We start from the raw sequence: 23,873 nt of genomic DNA, 5'->3' as shown, positions 1-23,873 counted from the left end.
GGCAACACCCCTCGCCCTGGGGTGGTCAGCAGCAACACCACAGTCAGCAGGGGGTGATTCAGGAGCAAGCACACAGCAGGGCTGACAGTATGGTGGGCTTGGCTCAAGTCCTCCAGGGCGGCCATGCCAGAGGAGAGCAAAGAGGAGCTGACTCCCCGCTGGTGGGGAAAGGAAGGATTATCAGCAAGTTTCAGGCTTCCCCCCCCCCCCACTAATTCTGAGAATCTTTGTCCTTGAGGGTTTAGAACAGTCAAATGACCAGCCACCTGCGGACTGTGGACTCCTCTGTGACAATGACAACTTGAGCATTTCTGCACTTAGCACATCCATGTGACACTGACTTTGAATGTGACTCTAGGGCGCCCTGAGGCTTCGTTCACACTTACTTCACTGTATGGTCAGCAGAGCTTCTTCAGACACAGACTTCTGACAGAGCCAATACTGGGAGCATTAATCTCTCTTTGACTGGGGTCGCCAACCACCCAAATGCTAACGTTACCTTACCACTGTGAGACGTTCTGTTGTCTGAATAAGGTGAGGCCCTAAAGTGAAAGTTTTCACTAAATGGGATAGGATCCCCCAGGGACAGAGGTAAGTTTGAGGCCGGGAACTTGCAACCAGAAACTGAGTCCCCTTGACTTCGGAAGCAAGTTTGGGAGGTTGGCCCTAAATGCAGCTTTCCAGACGCGGCTGGGAAACCTGACTCAAATGCTCCACTCTGGATGACCCAATGTTGGCTAGCTTCCAGGCAAATGGGGTACTCTTGTCGCATAATATGTTGGCTAGGTGTGGTGGCACATGCCTGTAATCACAGCACGTAGGAGGCCGAGGCAGGAGGATCGTGAGATTTGAAACTTGCCTGGGTTACACAGCAAAATCTTGCCCACCCCTTCCCTGAAAAGGGATTATTTCTTATCTCATTAAACCTTAAATTTCTGAATTCTCCCCTACCCAGTATTTAACTTCAAAAGGTTACTATCAATGGCCCGGAGCCTAGCTCGGTAGTCGGGCTCATAATTACTTAGCATGTACACGGTTCCGGGTCCAGTTCACTACACACACAGACACAGACACCACACACACACAGACACACACACACACACACACAGACACACACACACGTTAATAATCGTTTTGCTTTTCTTCCAAAGAATCACTTGGCAAACATATCAGCCCATAAAAATCAGGTTTAGACTGGTAGACGGTTTGTGAGTTAATGTCCCATTCTAAGACACGGTAGGAATTCAACGGGTGTTGTTAGTGGTGACACTGAGCCGTGGAAAGTAAGACCTTAGACACTGTGTGCCTGAAAGTTGTCTGACTGGCCTAGACCTGAATTAGACAACTGATAACACCACAACAATAGGACTTAAGTCAGTAAAAGGTAACTGAGATTAAACAACACCCCCAACACACACACACACACACACACACACACACATACACTCATACACTAGCATTTGAGTGAGACACAACCTCCTTAGTCTCGGGCTTTTGAAAACATGGTGTTCCCTGCTCCCAGTTGGTGGTGGTGGGGAGGTTTAGGAGGTAAGGCTTTGCTGAAGAAAGTGTGTCACCGGGAGCAAAATGAAGAGATTAAATGCCTCTTGCCATTTCTAGTTTGATTTCTCTGCTTGTGGTTCAAGATAGGAACTCTTAGCTTGCCACTTCCATTGCCAGGCCTGTCTCTTGTTGACATGCTTCCGCCATAATTAACCTTCTCTCCTCTCAGGAACCATAAAGCCAAATAAACTCTATCTTCTGTTTTGTTTTGTTTCATTGAGACAGGGTTTCTCTGTGTAGACTTGGCTGTCCTGGAACTTGCTCTGTAGAGATTGGCCTCGAACTCACAGAGATCTATCCTGAGTGCTGGGATTAAAGGCGTATGCCACACCATGCCTGGCTTCAACTCTGTTTTTTTTTTTTTAAACATTTATTTATTTATTATGTATACAATATTCTGTCTGTATGCCTGCAGGCCAAAAGAGGGCGCCAGACCTCTTTACAGATGGTTGTGAGCCACCATGTGGTTGCTGGGAATTGAACTCAGGACCTTTGGAAGAGCAGGCAATGCTCTTAACCGCTGAGCCATCTCTCCAGCCCCCAACTCTGTTTTCTTTACACTGCTTGGTTTTGTTTTTATCACAGCAATAGAAAAGTAACCAATACACCCAACTAGCTAAAGCCTGTCTTGTGTATCTTAAAGTTATATAAAACCCTTTAACATTTTAACACAGGAATACATTTTATGTGAAGTCCTTAAAAATAATAGCAAGGCTGACAGGAGAAATCTGTCCATGCATCCACATATTGAAGGCAAAATTACTTGGAGATCATTGTGTGTTTTTATCCCTTGCTGAAGGCTGGAAAGCTACCAGGATTATCTAGAGGCTTACTTCATTCTAATAGAACGGAAGATTCTGAACTGATGTCAGTTCTTTGTGTAAACATTTAGTCTCAAGATGTAAAGCAATCTTTACTCAAAAATAACTTTGTCCTGCTAAATATTTTGACTGGGAGGCAACAGATCTGGAATGGAGAACACAGTTCTTTTTCTCAATGAATGTAGCTTTATACTGAATGCCATTTCTCTATTCTTGGGAAATCAGTTGTTTGTCCAGAGGAAGTGGATTCTGGGGCCCGGTATCAGAAGTGATCTTCAGGAAGGCACCCCTGCACAGGGTGGGCGGTGTCAGGAGTAGGTGAGGTACACTTACTTCTCTGAACCTACAATCAGCTTGGCATCCAGGGCGGTTCTCTAAATATGTTGACTGACAAAAACCAGAATACATTTTATCTGCCACTCCACCCACCCACGCCTTCTATAAGATGTTCCATTCTACAAACAAGTCTTTTCGTCTTTATGAGAGCAGCAAGTCTGAGTGGAGCCTACTCCTGTGAGAAATAAGAGCGGGGAGAGGACAGCCGAAGAATGTTTCCCAATGATTGGGTACCTGCCAGGACCCGGCCTGCTGATCTGAGCCTGTGCCAAGGGTGATAGGCACAGGCGGCTGCTTACGGTGGGAGAAACAGAAGCTCTGTGGTGAGGAGCCCATTTTTTCCTTTCGCCCCCTCCCCATCTCATGGTGGAACAAGAGAGGCTGGCTCCTTATCACCACCAACTAGCTGGAAGGGTGGCCCTGGCTCTGCCCGCCAGGCTGGCTTCCAGGAGAAACAGAGCTCAGCTTCAGGGTCCCCACTTCTTTGAACAGAGATAAAAGATAATTATTTCTCAGACAAAGCGGATATACCCACACGAATAAGAGCTGACATTTTTGAGAAAATGAAGGAAATGAAAGCCAGGACACTAGACGCTGGTCATGCCTTGTTCTTTCCCCTCTAGTCTCTGGATTCCGTTTATCTTCAGGAGACAAAAGAAATGTCTGGATTGGAACACTAAATTTCAAGTGTTAGCTGTAGATTATAAACTTGGTAAGAGAATGGGGACAGTCCTTAGAGATGGCTTAAATGGATCGTAAATTCTTTGCTATGAAGTGTTAGGAATGCCACGTGCTAATCCAAGAGGAAGGCTTAAGGCCAAGCAGGGAGACTGCCTTGCTCTTTTGCTCTTTTCCAGGACTAGAGGCAAACGGATGTAAAGCAAATTCGCCGTACAACAGACTGAGGCCCTTGAGGAGCAGGCTGCAGACTCAGCAGGGATGAGGCAGAACCTGCTGCTTCTTACTCCAGGGTACTGAATTTGTGGTTCAGTCAGTATAATTATTACGTCAGTTAATATTGACTGCTTCTGCACAAGGAACCTAATAAACGGGGAGGGATGAATGGATGGGTGGATGGATGGAGACATGGGTGGATGGGTATATCATGGGTAGATGGATAAATACATGGGTGAATGGATACATGATGGATGGATACATGTGTGGTTGGGTGGGTGGATGGACAGGTGGATAGGCTTTTAAAAATTCCCACAGTGAAATTTAATATCAAGTAAATATAGAGTATTCCTTTACAGAACATGGAGCTAAGTCACGTATAGATTAAATGTCAGCTTTGAGAAGTGCCGAAAGTTTCGTAAATTAAAAATCTGAGATACAGCCTGATAGTAGCTTACATTTTAATGTCTACTTTAACAATCTGCACATAACCCACCACGGTTAATCAAGTTGCTCCAGACGTGAGTTAACATCAGCTACGGTCAAAGAAATCACAGACTTATTACCAAAGGTGGCTTTACCTGAATCCTCGCAGATTTTCCTTAAAATGGGAGTGTTCTAGGGATTGGGTAAAAACTCAAAGTCTAGTACCCATAGCTGGGCATGTTGGCTCCTGCCTGTAATCCCAGTACTCAGAAGGTGAGGGCAAGAGGCTTAGGGTTCAAGTCCAGCCTTGGCTACATAATAAGACTGAGCCAGTCTGAGCTGCGTGAGAGCCTGGCTCAAGGAGGGAAAAACGTTATTAACCCGAACAAGTTCTAAGTTCACCTAAACCTGAAAAATTCACCTTATTACCTAATACACGCCAGCGTTAAACATTTCTTTGAGTGTCAATCAGGGTGTGGCGCTTCACTGTTGCTAGGTGGGGAGGGAACTCTGGAGTCAGGCCTACAAAGGAGTCCCTGCTGGTCTTCAACATGAGCTTTTCTCTTTGGGCTGTTCTGCCTGACCAGGCTTGTCTAAAGCAACCAATGGCATCCACTCAGGTAGGGAACATGTATGTTAGTTGGTCTCCCCTTCTGATCTTGGCATACCAAGGAATAGCAGCTGGCCCACATTTCCTGGAACCAGAAGCTGTGTTCCCTAATTCCCCTTCCCTTCCGTGTGTGTGTGTGTGTGTGTGTGTGTGTGTGTGTGTGTGTGTTTTAGTCAGTCAGGTACCAGATGGTGTCCCCTCTGCCACTATTTTCTGTCTTTAGATAAAGAAAATAGGTAAAATCTGTTCCCGGTGACAGAGGCCTAATGTGGTATGCTGACCTGACCTGTATCCAGAAGCTGATATTAAAACTGCACCCAACGCAAAAAACCAGCCAGAAGAGTAAGTGACTAAGAACTAAAAATTAGCCAACTGTTTCCCTAGAGCAGGGCTTCTCAAAACTTCTTCCAATAGCAACAAGGTTTGCCTGAGAAATATTTACACAACTCCAAGGATATAAAAAACAATTGTGCAAATCAATACTGATAATAAATTGGAAAACGTATTTTTTAAACAATCTTTTGGCATATATGTATTACTTATATTGATTAAGACAAAGACAAATTTGCACGCCAATAAGGTAGATGTATGTGTTTGCTCTTCACGAAGAATTGGATGGTGGCTGAGAATATTTGACACCGCAGAGCACAGAGCGTCCAACAGTTTTCAGAGTTTACTGATACCTTGATTTTACGATTTTCAGTGGTAAGAAGAGCGCTAGGCAAAAATACAGACCCAAATGGCAGAAGTATGCTGAAGATCACTTCAGAAGCTGCTCGTGGTTCTGTTCAAACCCCAGGCCAAAATCACTTGGCGATTTTTTAGGGCAATCCTATCAGCGGTTAAATGCAAGCCTTTGAATGCAACAGGCAGACAGGATAAGGAATGCTGAGGAACGACGGTGAGACTATAGTAAATCCTTGTTTTCCACAATGTGTGCGTCTATAAGAGCAGAAAATTCTGTGTGTGTAGTAAAAACATTGCAATACATAATATACAAGGCTCTTGACTCTAAGTCCAGGTGTTCGGGTGGCGGCATTCACTGGCACCGTGTGGCAGGACACCACGGACATGCGGATGCATGCCATGTGTTCTGAACCAAGGCTGCAGAGAAGCCGTGTGCTGACAGCAACATTTTAGGTTTGTTGACATTCGATTTTGAAATAATTTTTGATTGGTGCATGCTCAGAAATCTCTTATTGTTGTCGAATATTGTATGACCTCTGCATTCAGTTATGTGACCTCATCTACGGTTACAGGTCACATTTTAAAAACTGTGTCCCCCCCAGGAGGTGTGCTATGGGTCCAGCCCTGTGTCAAACACCATGAGAACAAACAGGAATCCTAAGCTCGAGTCTTTGAGCTCAGGAGCTTCTTAAGACTAGCCACTGTGAAGACAGAGAGTGTTACAGCTGAAGTCTAAAATGACACACCACAGGCCCCTGATTTGAATGGTGGGTCCTCGACAGGAGGCTCTATGGATTGGCGGGGAGAACCAGGCACCAGGAGGGACATTTGACAGCCATAATCCAGTCCCAGCACTACTAACCTGGTCACCTCACACTCGTGAATGGTTGATGTGGGATTCCCTCTGTATGCTGTGAATATGTTTTATTACCATTGGCTAATAAAGAAGCTGCTTCGGTCTATGGCAGGGCAGAATAAAGCAAGGCGGGAGCAGACATATAGAGAAAGAGTAGGCAGAGTCAAGGAGACGCCATGTGGCTGCCTAAGGAGAAGGACATGGCTGGAAACTTACCGGTAAGCCATAGCCTCGTGGCGATACACAGATTAATAGAAATAGGTTAATTTAAGATGTAAGAGTTACTAAATAAGAAGCCTGAGCTAATAGGCCTAGCAGTGTTGTAATTAACATAGTTTCTGTGTGATTATTTGGGCCTGGGTGGCTGGGAAAAGAATGTGCAGCCTCCACTTACAAACAGCCACCTCACACTTGTGAAAAGCCACCTCATAGTCTCCCCACCTCACACTCACAAACAGCCACCTCACACTTATGAACAGCCACCTCACACTCTCACCACCTCACACTTGTGAACAGCCGCTTCACACTCTTACCACCATGAATGGAGCTGACGTCACTGCCAGGTCTCCCCTGCCATGAGCGGCCAAAAACTCTTGGAAACCATGAGAAAATAAACCTTTCTGCCTTGTGAATTCCTTTTCCTCGAGTATTTTTTTTTTAAACTTCACAATGATTTTCTTTTTTTAAATATTTATTTATTTATTATGTATACAATATTCTTTATGCGTATATGCCTGAAGGCCAGAAGAGGGCACCAGACCACATTACAGATGGTTGTGAGCCACCATGTGGTTGCTGGGAATTGAACTCAGGACCTTTGGAAGAGCAGGCAATGCTCTTAAGCTCTGAGCCATCTCTCCAGCCCTTCCTCGAGTATTTTGTCACAATGAGAAAAGTGAATAACACAGCAAAAGAAGCAATAGGATGACATTCTTCTCTTCAGTAACACAATTCAAGAAAGAACAGCTGCCAGGAGTGAATGGCCAGGTGAAGGCCATTACTAGGTCATTAAGTTCAAGGCCAACCTGGGCTACTTAGTAAGACCCTGTTTCAAAAAAAAAAAAAAAGGAAAAGAAAGAATGGTATTTGTATCATGCAACCACCTCAGGCAAGGCGCCTCCCACCGGATGAAACGTGGGGGGATGGGGACCCTAAAAGGGGGAAACCTATGGCACCAGGTAGATTGACGGCAAAGCCTGCCACTCCTCCCCAGTGTGTCTGAGACAATCTCAACAAAAATGACTCTTTACAGATCTCAGGAAGCTGGTGCTAAAATTCACACAATGAAAACTAACAGCCCCCACATCCAAAAGGCGCTGTTTAATAAAATGAGATGGTAGTGGGTGGAGAAGAAGCCACTTTGGCATGGGTGTCTACTCAGTAGCGGGCAGGAGAGTGAGAGATGGGCGTGGTGAGGATAAATATTCACAGAGAAATGAAAAGAAATCAGGTACAACTTTATACCAAGTAAAAGCCTGTTTACACTGAACCAACCAGACTCAAAATAAATGCTGATAAGGAGAGGAAGGTGAGGGGCCAGGATTCACTCTACTCTCTCTCTCTCTCTCCCTCCTTTCTTCCCTCCCTCCCACCTCGCTCTCTGTGCACATGCACACAAACACACACGCTCCTGTTCTCTCTCTCATGCAGAGTTCAGAGAATGACTTGCAGACAGTATTTTCTCTACTAGCACCATGTGAGCTCTAGGGTTTGAACTCAAACCATCAGGCTTGGCAGCAAGTGTCTCCACCTGCTGAGCCATCTCATCAGCCCTGAATATACATGTCTTTAGAAGACTATGCCCACGGAGTCACACACAGACACAGACACAGACACACACGCGCACACACACACACACACACACACACACACAAAATTATGTCAGGTATTTAGTGGCAGTAGCCAGGGATGCAGAGTAACCTGCAAACCTACAGGACAGCCCCCATGCAGCAAGGCCCTCATGTAAAAGGCCCTCAGCAAACTGCCACTAGGGATAGGACAAAGGTGGCCAGGTCTTCTAGGAAATCTCTCCTCAAAGACAGAAGTGGGGTTATCAACCTTACATAAATAGAGAAAGCGCCTCATTTTCTGAGAGGTCTAAAATGTGTTTCCACTCATAAAATACATTTTCACATCTTGTTGATACAACATTAATTATAATAGTATTATCATTATTCCAAATGACTGTCATCACTCTTGCCCTGGTCTGAAAAAGAGAAAGCAGCAAGGGACATGACTAGGGACCTGGTAGCCTTAGCCCGGAGCGAGTGCAGCACACTGCGGACAGCTGCCCCAGGTGAAAAGACCTCGCTACCCCCAATAGCAACTCGCCACCACTCTCCACCTCCCAGGCTCCTGTGAAAGGAATGCGCAAAAGCCCTCTCTCAAGTACAGTGTAGGTTAAATCGTTTCCTGCCTTAAAAAAAAAAAAAAAGGTATTTTAGTCATGATGCAATTGAATTCTCCAAAAAGCTGCTAATACTGCCATCTAGTGAACAGTGCCCGAGGCAAGGATCATCTCTAAAGTAACTCCAGAAGCTAAGTCCCCTCTTCTTTAATCTTTTTGACGTGTTCCGTGCAGAACATTGAGGAAACAATAGAAAGCTGCCAGACTGTGGACTGTTACATGTAAGAATCAGTCAAACTTCAGAAACAAGCATAGTGTAGCGCTTGTATATGCTTTTGTTCAGCTGCGGACAAAGGCAGGTTAGACGGGTGAAAAATAAACCCTCTTTTGCAACCCAGAACTCATTGTAGGAATTTTGATATATACAAGAAGGAACAGAGGGAGGGAGGGAGGGAGGGAGGGAGGGAGGGAGGGAGGGAAAGAATAGCAGGGCCCACAAATTCTAGATTCCCATAAGGCAGAGGAGCTCTGTCCACCTCCAGCCCTGACTGCTGCACAACTGTCCTCACTGAGTGCATGGCCGGTGGTCAGGTCCATTGCTCCCATGTGGTGACCCCCTGTGGTTTTCCTGAGTTAGAGCCCATATAACCTCAAGGGCCCGCTAACTGCACGGAGTTAACTCGGCCCAATTCCTTGTTTCCATGGCTGTGAGGGGACAGGCAATCAGAGCAGCGGCCTGGCCCAGCGTGTCCCCAAGCCATCACATGCTCTTCCTCTTTCCGCTGTCTCAGTAGCTTCATCTACGGCTTTTGTCGCTCATTTTATATGCTCTTTTAAGCCGACATAAAATTTTCTCACACCAAGATTGGTGTATAAATTAGAGCCATCAGGATTGCTTGCCATATACATGATATCTGCCTGAGGTCCTTACTGTGCTCATAAGCTCATCCTGACAAACATCAGACAATGGGGATTCCTGATCTTTGGGGTCTCCTCCAACTTATACACTCCCTACTAGGAGACACACTCAAAATATCTGGGTGCTGAAGAGAGAACGGAAACATCGCTCGGAAGCTAAACTATCAAAGAGGCCTCAGGAAGTGAGAATGGTGTCATCCGGAGGCCAGGCCTCGGCACTTCTGACGTACTCCTGCACAAGATAGGCCATGTTATTCAAAGGTGACACAAAACCTAGCTTGTCTGGAATTAGCCTCCATGCAGGGAACACAAACAAAGATACCTGGCCCACACCGGACCAGGTGTTGCATAAGGCCACATCAGAAAGAACGGCAGATAGATGGTCTCATGGTTTTTATTCCAAATTTAACCATCATCTGAGGCCTCTGTTTTTTCCTACCAATGTTCTAGTTGCAGGATAGAGTCCTGGAAACAAAGTCTAGCCATGTAGTTTTAGAAATGAGAAACCATGGCTCAGAGGGAGTGAAGAATTTGGCCCAGAGAGCTGGCCTTGGTTCAGTGACAATCTCTGTGACTTGTCCAAGATTCCTTAGACTGCTGTTTGTAGTACAAAGTTGTGGTCTAAGCCTATGTTAGTGAACAGAACTTTGGGGCCAATAACATGACATCTTTAAAGGTCAAAAACCCAGTATTCACATCAGGCTACCTTCTCTTGGATCATGGGGATGGATGGAGACAGGCTGGCACTCAAAGTGACCCGCACCTATCATGTGACGATAAGGCCAGAGTAACAAAGGAAGTGAACAGAGGACACAGAATCTGAAACACAAAGTAAGACAAGCAAATAGGAGAACACCATTGCCATCTTCTGAGGCTCCTAAAAGACATTAGCTGTGTCCACAGCAGTCCTATGTACTGGTCTCTCTGCGGTTCCCAGAGAAACAGGAAAACCACACACTTGACTGCTACCTGTGGATCGAGACCATGAAGACAAATCTCAGAGATAGCCAGTTCACAGAAAAAAAGACAGAACATTGTCTCAAACCCATCCTCCCCCACCCCCACCTCAGCTTTGCCGCGTGAGCCATCCCTCCAGGGGCCCAGAAAGACCACCTTCACTTATATGCAAGGATTTTTCAGCGACCCATGGCCCAGGAAAGCTGGAGCTGCTGATTCCAGCCAGTGTTCAAGGGGCAAGGACAGCACACAGGAGCCTGCCCTTGCCATCAGCTGCTACATTACGTCAACGCTGATCACTGCAACAGTGTGTTGGGAGACAGAATGACATTCTATTAAAGAAAACATCACACAGCTAAGCCTGCACTTGGCTTTACTGTTTAGCCACATAGCACGTTATCTCTTCTATCCGACCCCCTTCCCATCAGAACCATCGTTCCAAATCTATGTGCCATTCATTGGCTTAGGAGCACATCGTGGTTCGTTTTGCTGAATGGGGCCAAGGTCAGGTAGACAATTTCTCTTTTTTTCCCTAACCTTATAGATGTCTAAATTGTTCCATCTTGTAAAGATAATTGTGTTTGCTTTTATAGTTTAAAGAATTTTGATAAACAAAATGTTTAAAACATTAAAATATTCTTATCCCCAAGATCCAGTTATGCTTACAGATTTATCCCAGAGAAATAAATGACTACGGTATGAAGACTTCAATGCTATCTAATGTGGCAAAGAATTAAGCATGGTCTATACATTTAGCATTAAAACAGTCTACATATTATGGTATGTTAATACAATTGAATGTTATCATAAGTGCAAAGACTCCATAAGTAAGCAGAAAAAAACCCAATACCTCAAAAAATACCGTGTTCAAAAAAAAAAAAAACCTAAAGCACATCAAAATGCATACTAAATATACAAACGAAAGCATTTGTTATATGAGAATGAAATGTATAGGTCATTTAAAAACATTTTGTTTTCTTTAACAAATAAACATAAACTACCTGCGAGCCAGTGTGGTCTATGGGAAATTAATTTTGCTGCAGTTCCAAAGTAAGCTATTGATCAGACTACAAGAATTTACAGGCTTAAGTCGTAAAGGAAAATCCAGTAAAGGGAATGAGAGAGAACCATGGATTAAAAGGCAAAATGTACGTGTGCAGATCAATGAGTGCGGATGTATTTACAACGGTTCTGCGGTGCCTGCCAATTAAAGCTAAAGAATCCCCTGAGAACTCACAAACAAATCCATTTAAATTAGAAGCAATAAGCTTACAGATGCTTTCCCAATTAAAATGCTGTAGCGCCATCATAACCCTCACGCTGCGATTACGGGTTTAATAACAAAGTAAAGTTTCCTAGATGAAGGAAACTTACATTCTCTCTCTCTCTCTCTCTCTCTCTCTCTCTCTCTCTCTCTCTCTCTCTCTCTCTCTCTCTCTCTCTCTCTCTCCCTCTCCAAAGGGTCAGGAGTCAAGCTTTCTTCCCTTTGGTTCTCAGAGCATAAGAATCTTCAGTGTTCTTACAAGAGTCCCAGTCCCAACGGGCGGCCAGGCAAAAGAGAGAGTAGGAGGCCAGCAGTGACCCGCGCCGACAAGAGGCGTGAGTACATGGCTATGTGTTATTTCCCATGCTTCCATCCAAGAACAGGCTGTACGGAGGGAGGCAATGTGTATGAATGCATCCATTATGCGTATCGCCCGTGCCTTATCCCACTCAAGGTCTAACACTGGCTTAGGTCACCTCCCTTGGAGACAATCTGTACCATCGAGTGGGGTGGAGGCTATGAAGAAACTATGAGCTGGCTTCACCTAGGTAGCTTCTCAGGTGTGGCTCACCAGGCACGCCCTAATAACTGGCACTGTTTAAGAACAAGTTTTGGATGCTGCCTATTCCACTGACGTGATGAAAGCCCGAGGGACCGACTCTTCCTGAGTGATGAGCGTGCCCTCCCTCAGGAGAGGCTGCACAGCACTGCCCATCCAGCCCACCCCTGCAAACATCCACCACATCCATCAAAACGCTTTCCAGGACCCTCTTCCCTTCACATGGCCTGAAACAACTGCCTTGTCCCATAGATAACACTGGCCAATAGAGATAAAAGAGGTTTTGGTTGTCGCTCTTGTTCAGTTACTCCCTATTACTTTGTATCCCAGGCTGGTCCTGGACTCACTGGGGTAGTGTTGGCTGGCCTCTCATGCACAATCCTTCTGGCTCTTCTTTCTAAAGGGCTGGATAACAGCTGTGAGGCACCATATCCAACCCCATAGAAGATTTTTAAAAAATCTTTTAGGCCTTTAAGAATATATACAAATGCTGATTTAAAAAAAAAATCATCAAAAAATCCTAAAAAGTCTCTCTGTGTGTATGTTTGTGTGTGCACACATATGTACAGTATAAGGTTGTGTGTGTGTGTGTGTTTGTATGTGTGCGCATGCGCGCACACGTTGGGGTGGGTATACCAGTGTGTGTATGGAAACCAGAGGTAAACATTGTATGTCTTTCACTACCTCTGTTCCCCTTATCTTTTCAGACAGCGGCTCTCACTCAACTTTTTTACAGATTGGCTAGACTAGCTGGCCAGTGAGCTCCAGAGATTTGATTATTTCCAATACCACCCTGCCGGAACACGTGTAAACACGCCTAGCTTTAAAAAAAACAAAAAAAAAAAAAACTTGGATTGGAACTCAAGTCTTCACGCTTGCGCAGCAGGCACTTTGCAGACTAAGCCACCCCCAGGCCCAAGTCACACTTGCTATAATTTTGTAAGTTTTATCCTATCCTGCTAAGATTTCATAGTATCGGATAATCACACAGAGAAATCGCCACATGAGAAACCGCCAGTGTTATGCTTTAGACAGGCAAGGGCAGCAGGCACAGGAGGAAGGGGATGGTTTTAGGGTGCTTCTAGACCAACCTAACGTCACACATCCATTATGCTCCCTTTTCTTTGCCTACTGTCCTTGCCATTGCCCCATAGCCTACCTCTCCTCCATCACAGCAACCTGGGATAACAAGAAAAGTCACAATCTCACAGATCTTAAAGAAAAATGTTTCTAGAGCTCCACCTCTGGGCTGGATGAGCTGACAAGCTGGCTCCCCTAGCCTGGAGCAAATCACAGGTCGTCAGGCATAGGCGGCCAATGCTGGGTCAGTGTGAAAAGCAAGACTGCACAAAAGCCAGCAAGCCTGCGGCAGAGGGGTGCCAGCCGTGAAAGTACCTGTGCCCAAGGAGCTCAGGGCAGAGTTAATCTCAATGCCACTCTAAACGACCCAACAGCATGCAAAGAAACGGGGATGGGGAGGTGGGGGGAACGCCTCGCATGCCGCTCAACTCTGAGACTGTATTTTAAAGGATGACCCATGAAAACTCATGAAATTAGAAGCCAAATGCCAATCAGTTTTCCATGGGCGTCTGAGTGAGACAAACACCTTTAAGTCTCTTCCCTCTTCCTGGGTTTTACAACAACTCCATAGCCAGCCGCATCTCACTCAAACTGTACGGGACACAATCTGCCTTAGAACACGCTATTGGCATTCTTCCTCTTTCTCTCTCTTTCTTCCTCCCTCCCTTCTCTGTCTTCTATCTGCTCTCTCCACAGAAGAACAGCATCAGGCACACAGTAGGGCCTTAATATAGATCTCATGAGTTAATGAACAAGCATTAAGAGCTTGCTAATTCTGGTTCTCATTAACTGCAGTTGTTAGATGGGGCTACAGGCTTATACCTTTAAATTTTACGTCTAAATTTTTTATTTTTGGGGTTTTTCTATGTGTAGCCCTAGCTATCCTAGAACCCACTCTGCAGACCAGGCTAGCCTTGAACTCAGAGATCCACCTGCCTCTGCCCCCCTCCCAAGTGCTGGGATTCAAGGCATGTGCCGCCACCACCACTGGTCTAAAACTCTTATATATATATATATATATATATATTTAAGCTCAAATATTCTAATGCTAATTCTATACAGTTAGTTGAAATGAAAAATAAGAACCAGAGTCTAGCTACTCTCTACTCAAAAGACTCAGAATATATGCCATGTCATATGAGCCCAGCGTTCCCTTCTACCAAGACACATGCGGACCAGCCAGCTTCCCCTAGCGAGACCAAGTCACTCTCCTCCCACGGTTGCCACAACCCATCCCCAAGAGAACAGTGCTCACCAGACAACTGCCCCCTGACAGGAGCACATTTTCATGCCACTCTAGACGCAGCAGCTTTCTGAACTAAGCTGCGTGGTCTCCTCCATCCCTAAGTATTTAGAGCCAACCATCCACAGGGAGAGGGGAGGGGCCAGGTCCTTCCCACGTCTTCTTTCCCCTGACCCTCCCCTCCTCCAGCACCACCAGCATCGACTGTTTCATATTAAATCCTGATTATGTTTTATGTGCGTGTGTGTGCATTTGTACAGAAGAGTGCAGGATCCACAGAGACCACAAGAGGGTATCTACCTTCCTGGCACTGGATTTACATAGGCAGTTGATATGGCAAGCGCTGGAGACCCAACTCTCATTCTCTAGAATGAAGACGTCTTTTTTTTTATCATTTATTTTTTTTATTTTATGTGCATTAGTGTTTTGCCTGCATAAACGTCTGTGTGAGGGCATCAGATGCCCTGGAACTGGAGTCACAGACAGTCGTGAGTGTCATGTGGATGCTGAGAATTGGACTGGGGTCCTCTGGAAGAACAGCCGGTGCTCTCAACCACTGAGCCATCTTCCCAGCCCTGATGCTTCTGCTTTTAAACCCACAATTTCACCATGGCAGGCATTGTATGGGTTTCTTATCAGCCACAGAAAGGTTTGTGGGATCGGTATGTGTAGTAGGAGGCCGCTTGTTTGTTCTCGGCTGCTCAGCCCTGAAATAATCACTCAGAAACTATATTATTTAAATCACTGCTTCGCCAATCACTTAAGTGTATTGCTAGCTAGCTCTTACATCTAGTACTAACCCAATTCCATTATTTTATATTTTACCACAAGGCTCCTGGCCTACCGGCAAGGTTCCAGCTGACAGCTCCCATCTTCCCCCTCTGGTGGCTACAAGGCATCTCTTTGACTCCACCTACTCTCCCTCTCTATGTATATATCTCTTCCAGCCTGTCTATATTCTGTTAAGCCATTGACCAAAAGCAGCTTCTTTATTCATTAACCAATAAAAAGCAACACATGTACAGAAGGACTTCCCACAGGTATGCACATCTAAAATTCTCTTCCTTATCACTCAGAATGGAATGAAGCATCCCTCATAGAACTGAGTTGAGGAATCAACATCGGGGCAAATCCAGTGCTCGGTGGGTAAGAGAAGCCGCTAGAAACACTTTGTTTTGTTTTGTTTTAAAAAAACTTTATTGATTTTTAGTTTATATGTTTGAGTGTTTTGCTTGCATGTGTATGTTCCTGGTACCTGTGGAGCCAGATGAGGGTGTTGGACCCCTAGAATTATAGACAGTTGTAAGCCACCATGTGTTCTGGGACTTGAATGTGCGTCCTCTGCAAGAAGAGCAAATGTCTTAAGCACTGACCCATCTTTCCAACGTCTAAAACCTTTCTCATCACAACACTTTTATTATACACATGTAGCAATATGCTCCTCGGAACATGTAATGTTCACTTGTATAGGAGGACATTCTTGACAAAATCTGTTAGACTCTTTAGCACTGGACCTTAGGGCCAATCACACATCCTGAGACCACTTACACGGTCTGGAGCTCAATTCTCCCCCATTTGCCCTCCTTCCAGTTACTTGTTCTTTATGATCAGAACAACACTTACTGATCCCAAAGCCTTCCTTTAAATTACATACATTTATGGGCTGCCTGCTGCAGATGCAGGGACCCGAACTTCGGTCCTCCGATAGAGCACTGAGAGCTCCGAGCCTTCTCTCCAGCACCTCCCACCTCACATTCTAAACACGACCTGTGTGAGAGCCTGGGTCCCTCTGTGAGATAGTACACACTCTCAGACACCTTCCAGCTCTCCAAACAATCACAAACCAAGAGGAGAACAATCACAGTTCCTTTTCCTTCCTCTTCTGGGGCAGGCACTGTACAAAAGCATCTTCCTGGGAAGGCTCAAGACCCGAGTTTCACATCACAGTGATTCTCCTGAGAGGAACACACGGTCTGACTTCCTTCCAGTTAGCATCTGTCATGATGGACAGCTGTAACTGTCAACTTGACATAACTTAGGACCTCCTGAGCTTCTCAAAAAGGGTCTGTCTGCAATCATTCACCCCGTGGGCCTGTCTGCGGGAGACTGTCTTGATGTTGTGGGAAAGCCCAGTCCAATGTGGGCAGCAGCAATCCCTAGGAAGGAAATCCCGAACTGTGCCAGAGTGGAGCCATAGAACTGAGCACACGCAAGTTTGCATGCACTCGTTTCTCCCTGCCCTCGACTGTGGATGGGATACGACTAGCTAGTAGAAGCTCCTGCCTTTGACTTCCTCACAATGATGGGCTGTAACCTTGAACTGTACCCTGAAATACAGCCCCTTTGGCCCCGTTTCTTTTCTTTTCAGCGTATTTCATCAAAGGAACAGAAATGTATCTATGAGAACATGGGATAAACCCAAGCCTTTCACTTCAGAGCAAGCAAGCAAATTCCTAACCTAAAAAGATGGGCACTCACAGACTCTGTCAACACAGAAGAGATCTTTCGGCATAAAATCTAAAGCTGGTACTGCCAGAAATGGGTGGAGGGATGCTGAAGATATGTTGAGAGTGGGGTGGGGCGTGTGAAGGGCGAGGGAGAGAAGCGCCTAGAATCAGGGATGTGCTTCAGCTGCGCCCTCGCTTAACAATATGAAGTTGAAGCATAAAAATCATGTTGTTTGCATAGCTCAGCTACATGCCTGGAAGGTTCTGCTGGTCATCACATCACATGTATGTTATGTTGCCACCCTGCATGGGAATAAAAAGACTCAGATAAACTTCTCTCCTTTCTCCTCAGACACTTAATTACTCAATGGGATGACCCTGTGTAATAACGAGAGGCATCAACGACCCAGAAGGGAGCAGGTGTTTTATTTTTAAAGGGGGTGGGGCTCTCTTACTGCCCAGGAAAGCACAGCACCCACTGCAGTGAAGTGTTTATCATTCAATCTTAAAAAGTCATCAGCTCTTCGTGTTCCGGCGTGAATGAAACTCAAGGACGCTTTGCTAATAAGTAAAATAAGCAAAGCATTAAGAGGCGAATAGTCTATGACTCTGCCTACGGGAATACCGCAAACAGTCAAACTCATAGACTGACTGGCTGCTGGAGGGAGAAGGGCAGGAGGAGGGGCTTGTGAGCATAGCATTCTTGTCATACATGATGAAAACGAATTCTGATACTGATTGCACAACCACGTCACTGCGTGGCATTAAAAGTGGCCTAGGAGGGCTACGTATATTTTAGCAAGCAAATCTAAAAAAAATATGTAGGGGTGTGTGTGTGTGTGTGTGTGTGAAAGAGAGAAAGAGAAGAGAGAGAGAAGAAAGAGACAAACAGAGAGACAAAGAGAGCGAAATTCTGGGGACAGAGTCTAGGGCCTCTTGTTGAGCTACATCCTCCAATGTTAAAAGTTTTCAAAAAGGTAAGACGTGTGATTTTCTCACCTCAGAAATTCTTTTGGCCTTAGAGATACTCAAGGAGTTAGAAACTGACACAGTGCACGATTGCTATCTGTTTTACTCTTTGCAACACATAACAAAGAGAAAAATACCCCTTCTTAAAAACTACTCATTAAAACACAACTCCCCTCCCTACACACACACACCCTGGAATTTTTGAGACAGGGTTTCTCTGTGTACCCCTAGCCATCCTGGAACTCACTCTGTAGACCAAGCTGGCCTTGAACTCAAAGATCCGCCTGCCTCTACCTCCCAAGAGCTGGAATTAAAGACGTGCGCCACCACTGCCTGTAAAACACAACTCTTATAGAAGATACCTTGGTTCAATAGACTGCCCTCAGCATGGAAGGAGAGTAAGACTAGATATACAGAGGAAAAAAAAAAATACCCCCATGTCTGCAGGCAAATGCAGATCAAACAGACCAAGTACATTGCTCTGAGTGAGGAACTGTATTCACACGTAGATAAGCAGAGAATTTGTAGAAGGATGCACAGCAGATACAACAGGGCATGGCCTTAAAATGCCTGGATATAGTGAAGTTCCTATTCAGATTTTCTTAAATAATCGATAGAAATTATTATTACTATCACATCATTATTATTCCACTGTGCTTAGACCTGAACCAAGAGCTTACGTGGTAGGCATGTATTGACCCACACTTCCAGTTGCAGATAAAGGTTAGAGGCTGTTCTATTTCTGTTCATGAAAAAAATCAAGAAAATAATAGGGGGAGCTGAAGAGATGGCTCTGTAGGAAAGCGTCTGTTTTTCAGCACCCATAACTCACAACCACCTGTAATTCCAGCTCCAGGGGATCTGATATACCCCCCCCACACACACACACATACATGCACATAAATAAAAATAAAATACAGCAAATAATCCTGTTGGGTGTGGTGGTGACAGATGCCTGCATTCATAGTACTTGGGAGACGGAGGCAGAAGAATCGGGAGTTCAAGGTCATCTCAGCTAAATGACAAGTTTGGGGCCAGCCTGAGCTATAGGACACCCTGTCTGGAGAAGAGAATGAAGAAGGAAAGGGAGGGAGAAAGACAGAAGAGAAGTCAATTTTTTTTATGAGAATAAGATACTTTGAAAAGGTACTTTTAGAATTGAAACAGATTGGTGGATTAAAGGCCATGTAAAATTGTGGTTATAAACTAACTAAGATCTTGAGAATAAATGAGAATAGACTCTATGATGAAATATGCCTGAATCCCCAGTATATGAAAGGCTGAGTCAGGAAGATTACAAGTTCAAGGCTAGCCTGGGCTACGCAGGAGACCCCTGTCTCAGAAGAAGTGAAAAAAAGGGTACCCCATATTCACAGATTATAAATCTTAATATTCTGAGATGTAAAACTACCTGAGTCACCAATGAATTCAGCATACTAGCTACAAATAACACCCAAAAAGAAAAAGAAACAGAGCCTTTCGCTCATATGGAGCTGTAAAGGGCCTTAAGCAATCCAAATGATCTGAAAAATACCACAGCATGGACACCTACAGTCCCCACTCGTGGAACTTAGAGTTGTGGGTGGGATATCATGGTGGTGACACAAGGACAGACACACAGAGCAGAGGCTTCGAATGAAGGGCAGAGGCCACTGAACGAGCAAAGGCAGCTTTGTCAACAAACAACGCTGGGAAAACTTACTGTGCGAAAGGGTGGCACTGGGCACAATCCTAGACCACATGAGAAATTAACTCCAAGTGAGTTAGAGATTTCAATATCAAAGGTAAAAGCACAAAATGCGTTAAAAAAATCAGTAAATATGCATAACTTTCTGCAATGGATTCTCAGACACTTGGATTCCACCAAAATCCAACTTTCTTCACAGCAAAGCAATTATGAAGAAAGAAAGAAAGAAAGAAAGAAAGAAAGAAAGAAAGAAAGAAAGAAAGAAAGAAGACAGAGAAATATGTTTGTAATCAGTATCTGATAGGGGCTAGCATCCAGAAAATGCAAAGAATCTCACAACTCAACAATCACAAGACAAATGATCCAACTGAAAAACAGGCAAAGACTTGAACAGACACTCACTCCTCCAAAGAAAATATACAACTGGCCAATGGGCACATGGGGAAAAAAAAATCATTCCACCACAGGCTATACAGAAAAAGAACTCAGTGAGTCACCACTGATAGCCCCACAGGCAGTTATGATGGTTTTAAAAAACTGAGCTGGAAGGATGTGAAGAAATAGGAAACCCCTTCTATGGTAGTAAGGATGAAAACAGTTAACTGCTCGGATCGCCAAACAATTCAAGAGACACAGCACACTTCTAGACACTCAGCCCACAGACACAAGAAACAGTGAGGCACTTGAGCACCTGACTGGTAACAGAAAAAGAAAAGTCGAAAAGAGTAGTAGATAAACATACATACATAATAGTATACACATACGATGGAGTATCATTCATCCCCTAACACAGCTGGTACATACTACGACATGCCTAAACTCTCCCAAAACACACGAACTAAAAGAGGTGAAATACAAAAGATCACACTCGTGTATGATAGCGTTTATGTGAAATGTTCAGAATTAGTGAATCCATAGAGACTAAGGCAGATTCATGACGGCCGGATGCAGGGTGGGCAGGGAAGAGAAAGTGCTGCTTCTGCACCCAGAGCATTCTTTGGTGATGAAGAAAGGCTCTGAAAACAGACGTGGCGGTGGCACATGAATTAATTGTTGCACTATGAAAACTTTATCTTATTAAAAATACAAGTTTGAGAAATAGCGCAAAGGTAAGAATACATCATCGGTGTTGGAGAGGTAGCTCAACCATTAAGAACGCTTGCTGCTCTTCCAAAGAACCTGGGTTTGGTTCCCAGCACCCCTATGGTGCACCTGTAGCTCTGGCATCAGGGGATTCAATAACCTCTTTACGGCCCCCACAGGCACCTGTATACCATGTACCAGATACACAGATAAATAGAATAAATTAAATATACATAAATAAAAATAAACCATTTTATGAAAAGAGACGAAACCGCCAATTCTCTTTTGACAAGTTAGCATGGAAAAGCTGAACAGGAGGACAATGGGAGAGTGGGCCAGCTTACATGAGGACATTATGCGTCTAGCTGCCACTCTGAGCAATATCCTGAAAGAAGGACTATGCTGAGGGGAGAGGAAGCACACTCCAAACCAGGAGTTCTGTAATCCTGGGATACATGTAATCATCATGGGATACATGTAATCATGGGATACATGCCAGGACATAAGTGAGTTCGCTCAGCTGCGGCTGTGTTCTGACTGTTCTTACTCAAGTCTATCTGATGTGGGAGGTCCTTCTGTCTATGTGTTGCTTTTATTGGTTAATGAATAAAGAAACTTCTTTGGACCTATAGCAAGGCAGAACTTAGGTAGGCAGGGAAGGCTGGGCTGAATGCTGGGAGGAAGAAGGGCAGAGTGGGAGAGAAGCCATGGAGCTGCCAGAGTCAGACATGCTGAAACTTTAGCCGGTAAGCCTCAGCCACGTGGCAATACACAGGTTAATAGAGATGGGTTAAATTAAGATGTAAGAGTCGGCCAATAAGAAGCTATAGCTAATGGGCCAAGCAGTGTTTTAAATAATACAGTTTCTGTGTGACTATTTCGGATCTAAGCTAGCTGGGCAGCTGGGAACCAACAAGTGACCCTTCTTACTACATCTATCCAAACTTGATCCAGACATGTGCAACCAAAGAAGCTCCGTGCCCTCCTACCCTTCTGGTAAGAAACTGAAGTCAAGTTGTTACTTCCAGAGTCCCCGCACGGGACCTTGGGTAGGAGATCAAGATGTGGCAGTTTGCTAGAATAATCTTCTGGCCCCTATTTATCAGGTTTTACTTCATCTCCAAAGAGCACAACAGAGAGGGAAAGAAGGTGCTACAGTTTATTCCCAAAGATCATGTCTTGCCGACTGAGCCTAGGTTTCAGGTCTCCGGTCTCCCCAGGAGAGGGGCACACCACAGCACTTATTTTCTGAGAGGTTGGGTAAATTAATTCCTCCTTAATCCTTTGCCAACAGGCACCAACTATTAAAACTTACATATATTTTTTTCGGTCATTTCAATGTGATTAATTATTGTAAGGTAGAAGGATGTCGGGAAGGGGGAAAGAAACTTCAATTTAGGGTATTTTTTTCAAAGCTTCTTTAAATTGTTGCTATAACGAGAAAGGATAATATGAACACCCACACGCCTCCATTCTCTGAATTCCTTCAATGAACACAGCCTGTACCGACCAGAGGGGTGCAATCAAATGGATTTCACGACATGGTAGAGGAAGGGGGATTGGAATGGAATCTGATCCATTCAGATTTTTGTGTTCAGTTTTTAAAACCTTTGCCTCATTTTAAGTGTCATTTAAAACGACAAATGCTGACGGTTGGGAGGAAAAGGAGACTTGGAAGATGTGGTCATTTCTTTCATTTCCAGCCCCTGTGTCCCTTGCAGTTTCCATGGCCTCTGATGGTCACGGGGGTGGGAAGAATTTCTTTTTTCTCAGTGGAAAACAGGCAGCAGTGTTGGCTATGATCACTGTGCACCTTGGATCTGATCTTCCGCACCTTTATAGTAAGACACTAAGGACTGAAGAAGGATATTGCAAGTTTTGCTTTAACAGATATGAAGAATGCTTGAGAGAGGTGTGATCACCGAGAAAGGAATTAAACTCTTGAGTTATTACATGAGATACAACTGTAAATACTCTAACAGCATGAAAAAATGACCAAGGCTATTTTTAAACACTTTTAGAAACTATAGAATCTTCCCCCAATATTTTTGAATATTTTAGGATGTCTACAGTTATGAATTTAAGTTCAGGAAGTGAAAAGCAAATCCCTGGGTTGAGTACCTCATTTCATCTCTTCTTAAAACATCCCACAAAATATAACCAATCTCAGTTAATCAACACTTTAAGGCTTCACAAGAACCTTGGACTCACTTTAATCCTGGGCACACGGCTTCCCACTTTGAAATGAAAACCCCATGTTAAGGTGGAGGATTTAGAGACTTACAAAAGTCAAAAAGAAATCATAACTCCTGCATTTTTAATCATCCATCCTTCTGGTCAATGATTTACCCCACAATTCCCACCAGAAAAATGCAGAAAGTTTTGAGGAACGAGTCATTCTCAATGTAAATCTTCTACCAGCCTCTGTCAATCATGTTGGCCCCTTCCCCCTAGTTAGCCTTTTCCCACTTCTTGCCTGAAAACTACACTACTATTTAATTGCTTGGTGACTTCCCATTTTATTAAGAGGCAGAAAAACATAAAGAGCTAAAACATGGCGATGAGGCCATAGCCGTAAATTGTCCCCTTAAGCAATGAAACTTGCCTCTCCAGTGTGATAAGGTGGGCACTGCGGAAAAGCCCTACAAGTGCAATTCTGCGCAAGTCCACAGCCGCCATCACTTACAGCCAGCCCTGCAGCTCTCAGCGCTGAGTGCCATCGATCAGAGCCAGGCTAGTCAACTGTGTGCTCTCTAGAGCCAGTGTGAAGGGCACAGGCTGGAGTCAACTTTGGTCACCACCCTCGCCCCCACCCCTTTTAGCTTCTGTTCTCCATGGGGTAAGGAAAGCGGAAGAAAAGGGTGGGATGTAGTCAAGGCTAGGCCGGCATGCAGCATATCCAGATCACTGGGTTCCATCTCCCAGTCCTAAAGAGGCACAGGGGACTTGGAAGAAGCCTGGCTATGAAAACATTTATGACCTGACTGCATTCCCCCCTGCCCTCCTGTTTCCCGGGGATATCCAACTATCTTGTCATAATCCGGTGAAAACGGTAGCTCAATTTTCAGCCTCGTGAACTGAGAAGAGTTCACTTCTCTCTCATGCACACACACTGCCCAAATCTCC

The 23,873-nt window shown here is 44.7% G+C and overlaps 1 protein-coding gene, 1 long non-coding RNA gene and 1 pseudogene across 6 annotated transcripts in view; 2 read left to right on the top strand and 1 right to left on the bottom strand.

Annotated features, from left to right (window-relative positions):
- Kank1 (KN motif and ankyrin repeat domains 1) overlaps positions 1–23,873 on the bottom strand; it is a 182,146-nt gene that overhangs the window by 88,968 nt on the left and 69,305 nt on the right. The window lies entirely within an intron of this gene.
- Positions 2,894–5,155, top strand: LOC126511055 (uncharacterized). 2 transcript variants are annotated; one of them, XR_007594594.1, is made up of 4 exons: positions 2,894–3,043; positions 3,344–3,432; positions 3,578–3,691; positions 4,874–5,155. It is a non-coding gene; the product is annotated as an uncharacterized lncRNA (long non-coding RNA). The 2 variants fall into 2 exon arrangements; XR_007594591.1 differs by having other exon boundaries at positions 3,344–3,691.
- LOC126512975 (uncharacterized) lies at positions 8,859–8,979 on the top strand (annotated as a pseudogene).

Source organism: Alexandromys fortis, unplaced genomic scaffold, assembly GCF_014885135.2.
Source record: "Alexandromys fortis isolate MF-2015 unplaced genomic scaffold, M_Fortis_MF-2015_v1.1 scaffold_10, whole genome shotgun sequence".
In the NCBI taxonomy this organism is placed as follows: domain Eukaryota; kingdom Metazoa; phylum Chordata; class Mammalia; order Rodentia; family Cricetidae; genus Alexandromys; species Alexandromys fortis.
Note: the sequence above shows the minus strand (reverse complement) of the source record. Positions and strands in the feature narration are given on the sequence as shown.